We start from the raw sequence: 5,156 nt of genomic DNA on the forward strand, positions 1-5,156 counted from the left end.
GCCCGGGCGGGCTCCCCGTGGGCCTGCGGGCCTGCAGCGAAGTGGGGCGCCCGGGTGGTGACGTGGCGCGTCCCGATTGGGCGCGGGCGGCGGCGGGGATTTGTCCGGCGCGGACCGGACGCATCCGGCGGCGGAGAGGGAGCGGGGCTAGGGTTGGACTGCGAATGTTTTCGGGAAGGGATGCAAATATATAGGTAGAGGGAGCTAGGAGAGTCCAAATGAGGTGCGGTTTTCGCCCACACGATCGTGATCGAACGACCTAGAGCATGGAAGAGAGTTTGGTGGGTTTTGGGCTGGTTTTTGAGGGGTTTTGCTGGACACTCAAATGGACTTTGCGGATGCCCGGTTAACCGTTGGAGTACCAAACGACCTCCAAATGGAACGAAACTTGATCGGTGGTCTCCGGGTGGTATAATAAGGCCACTTGACAAGCCTCGGTCCATTCCGAGAAAGTTTGACACCCGCACACGAAAGAAAACAAGAGGGGTGCACCGGAGGAGATAGGAGCGCCGGATTGCAAAACGGACACCGGGGAAAATGCTCGGATGCATGAGACGAACACGTATGCAAATGCAATGCACATGATGACATGATATGAAATGCATGACATGAACAAAATGCAAAACGGAAAACAAAACCCGACCACGAAGGGAATATCATAACACATAGCCGAAAATGGCAAGAGTTGGAGTTACAAATATGGAAAGTTACATCCGAGGTGTTACAAGCATCAAGTGTTGATGGTCAACAAGACCACCAGTTTCAAGAAAAATGGCAAAGGGAAGAAGAAGGGGAACTTCAAGAAGAACAGCAAACAAGTTGCTGCCCAGGAGAAGAAACCCAAGTCTGGACCTAAGCCTGAGACTGAGTGCTTCTACTGCAAACAGACTAGTCACTGGAAGCGGAACTGCCCCAAGTATTTGGCGGATAAGAAGGATGACAAGGTGAACAAAGGTATATGTGATATACATGTTATTGATGTGTACCTTACTAATGCTCGCAGTAGCACCTGGGTATTTGATACTGGTTCTGTTGCTAATATTTGCAACTCGAAACAGGGACTACGGATTAAGCGAAGATTGGCTAAGGAAGAGGTGACGATGCACGTGGAAATTGGTTCCAAAGTCGATGTGATCGCGGTCGGCACGCTACCTCTACATCTACCTTCGGGATTAGTTTTAGACCTGAATAATTGTTATTTGGTGCCAGCGTTGAGCATGAACATTATATCTGGATCTTGTTTGATGCGAGAAGGTTATTCATTTAAATCAGAGAATAATGGTTGTTCTATTTATATGAGTAATATATTTTATGGTCATGCACCCTTGAAGAGTGGTCTATTTTTATTGAATCTTGATAGTAGTGATACACATATTCATAATATTGAAGCCAAAAGATGCAGAGTTGATAATGATAGTGCAACTTATTTGTGGCACTGCCGTTTAGGTCATATTGGTGTAAAGCGCATGAAGAAACTCCATACTGATGGACTTTTGGAACCACTTGATTATGAATCACTTGGTACTTGCGAATCGTGCCTCATGGGCAAGATGACTAAAACGCCATTCTCCGGAACTATGGAGCGAGCAACAGATTTGTTGGAAATCATACATACAGATGTATGTGGACCGATGAATGTTGAGGCTCGCGGCAGGTATCGTTATTTTCTCACCTTCACAGATGATTTAAGCAGATATGGGTATATCTACTTAATGAAACATAAGTCTGAAACATTTGAAAAGTTCAAAGAATTTCAGAGTGAAGTTGAAAATCATCGTAACAAGAAAATAAAGTTTCTACGATCTGATCGTGGAGGAGAATATTTGAGTTATGAGTTTGGTCTTCATTTGAAACAATGCGGAATAGTTTCGCAACTCACGCCACCCGGAACACCACAGTGTAATGGTGTGTCCGAACGTCGTAATCGTACTTTACTAGATATGGTGCGATCTATGATGTCTCTTACTGATTTACCGCTATCGTTTTGGGGTTATGCTTTAGAGACGGTTGCATTCACGTTAAATAGGGCACCATCGAAATCCGTTGAGACGACACCTTATGAACTGTGGTTTGGCAAGAAACCAAAGTTGTCGTTTCTTAAAGTTTGGGGTTGCGATGCTTATGTGAAAAAGCTTCAACCTGATAAGCTCGAACCCAAATCGGAGAAATGTGTCTTCATAGGATACCCAAAGGAAACTGTTGGGTACACCTTCTATCACAGATCTGAAGGCAAGACTTTTGTTGCTAAATTTGGATCCTTTCTAGAGAAGGAGTTTCTCTCGAAAGAAGTGAGTGGGAGGAAAGTAGAACTTGATGAGGTAACTGTACCTGCTCCCTTATTGGAAAGTAGTTCATCACAGAAACCGGTTCCTGTGACACCTACACCAATTAGTGAGGAAGTTAATGATGATCATCATGAAACTTCAGATCAAGTTGTTACTGAACCTCGTAGGTCAACCAGAGTAAGATCCGCACCAGAGTGGTACGGTAATCCTGTTCTGGAGGTTATGTTACTAGACCATAACGAACCTACGAACTATGAAGAAGCGATGGTGAGCCCAGATTCCGCAAAATGGCTTGAGGCCATGAAATCTGAGATGGAATCCATGTATGAGAACAAAGTGTGGACTTTGGTTGACTTTCCCGATGATCGGCAAGCCATTGAGAATAAATGGATCTTCAAGAAGAAGACTGACGCTGATGGTAATGTTACTGTCTATAAAGCTCGACTTGTTGCGAAAGGTTTTCGACAAGTTCAAGGGATTGACTACGATGAGACTTTCTCACCCGTAGTGATGCTTAAGTCTGTCCGAATCATGTTAGCAATTGCCGCATTTTATGATTATGAAATTTTGCAAATGGATGTCAAAACTGCATTCCTGAATGGATTTCTGGAAGAAGAGTTGTATATGATGCAGCCGGAAGGTTTTGTCGATCCAAAGGGAGCTTACAAAGTGTGCAAGCTCCAGCGATCCATTTATGGACTGGTGCAAGCCTCTCGGAGTTGGGATAAACGTTTTGATAGTGTGATCAAAGCATTTGGTTTTATACAGACTTTTAGAGAAGCCTGTATTTACAAGAAAGTGAGGGAGCTCTGTAGCATTTCTGATATTATATGTGGATGACATATTGCTGATTGCAAATGATATAGAATTTCTGGATAGCATAAAGGGATACTTGAATAAGAGTTTTTCACTGAAGGACCTCGGTGAAGCTGCTTATATATTGGGCATCAAGATCTATAGAGATAGATCAAGACGCTTAATTGGACTTTCACAAAACACATACCTTGACAAAGTTTTGAAGAAGTTCAAAATGGATCAAGCAAAGAAAGGGTTCTTGCCCGTGTTACAAGGTGTGAAGTTGAGTAAGACTCAATGCCCAACCACTGCAGAAGATAGAGAGAAGATGAAAGATGTTCCCTATGCTTCAGCCATAGGCTCTATCATGTATGCAATTCTGTGTACCAGACCTGGTGTGTGCCTTGCTATAAGTTTAGCAGGGAGGTACCAAAGTAATCCAGGAGTGGATCACTGGACAGCGGTCAAGAACATCCTGAAATACCTGAAAAGGACTAAGGATATGTTTCTTGTTTATGGAGGTGACAAAGAGCTAGTCGTAAATGGTTACGTCGATGCAAGCTTTGACACTGATCCGGACGATTCTAAATCGTAAACCGGATACGTGTTTACATTGAACGGTGGTGCTGTCAGTTGGTGCAGCTCTAAACAAAGCGTTGTGGAGGGATCTACGTGTGAAGCGAAGCACATAGCTGCTTCGGAAGCAGCAAATGAAGGAGTCTGGATGAAGGAGTTCATATCCGATCTAGGTGTCATACCTAGTGCATCGGGCCCAATGAAAATCTTTTGTGACAATACTCGTGCAATTGCCTTGGCAAAGGAATCCAGATTTCACAAGAGAACCGAGCACATCAAGAGACGCTTCAACTCCATCCGGGATCTAGTCCAGGTGGGAGACATAGAAATTTGCAAGATACATACGGATCTGAATGTTGCAGACCCGTTAACTAAGCCTCTTCCACGAGCAAAACATGATCAGCACCAAGGCTCCATGGGTGTTAGAATCATTACTGTATAATCTAGATTATTGACTCTAGTGCAAGTGGGAGACTGAAGGAAATATGCCCTAGAGGCAATAATAAAGTTATTATTTATTTCCTTATATCATGATAGATATTTATTATTCATGCTAGAATTGTATTAACCGGAAACATAATACTTGTGTGAATACATAGACAAACAGAGTGTCACTAGTATGCCTCTACTTGACTAGCTCGTTGATCAAAGATGGTTATGTTTCCTAGCCATTGACATGAGTTGTCATTTGATTAACGGGATCACATCATTAGGAGAATGATGTGATTGACTTGACCCATTCCGTTAGCTTAGCACACGATCATTTAGTATTCTGCTATTGCTTTCTTCATGACTTATACATGTTCCTATGACTATGAGATTATGCAACTCCCGTTTACCGGAGGAACACTTTGTGTGCTACCAAACGTCACAACGTAACTGGGTGATTATAAAGGTGCTCTACAGGTGTCTCCGAAGGTACTTGTTGGGTTGGCGTATTTCGAGATTAGGATTTGTCACTCCGATTGTCAGAGAGGTATCTCTGGGCCCACTCGGTAATGCACATCACTATAAGCCTTGCAAGCATTGCAACTAATGAGTTAGTTGCGGGATGATGTATTACAGAACGAGTAAAGAGACTTGCCGGTAACGAGATTGAACTAGGTATTGAGATACCGACGATCGAATCTCGGGCAAGTAACATACCGATGACAAAGGGAACAACGTATGTTGTTATGCGGTCTGACCGATAAAGATCTTCGTAGAATATGTGCGAGCCAATATGAGCATCCAGGTTCTGCTATTGGTTATTGACCGGAGACATGTCTCGGTCATGTCTACATAGTTCTCGAACCCGTAGGGTCCGCACGCTTAAAGTTTGATGACGGTTATATTATGAGTTTATGTGTTTTGATGTAAGGAAGATAGTTCGGAGTCCCGGATGTGATCACGGACATGAACAGGAGTCTCGAAATGGTCGAGACATAAAGATTGATATATTGGAAGCCTATATTTGGATATCGGAAGTGTTCCGGGTGAAATCGAAATTTTACCGGAGTG

Source organism: Triticum aestivum, chromosome 7D (genome assembly GCF_018294505.1).
Source record: "Triticum aestivum cultivar Chinese Spring chromosome 7D, IWGSC CS RefSeq v2.1, whole genome shotgun sequence".
In the NCBI taxonomy this organism is placed as follows: Eukaryota; Viridiplantae; Streptophyta; class Magnoliopsida; order Poales; family Poaceae; genus Triticum; species Triticum aestivum.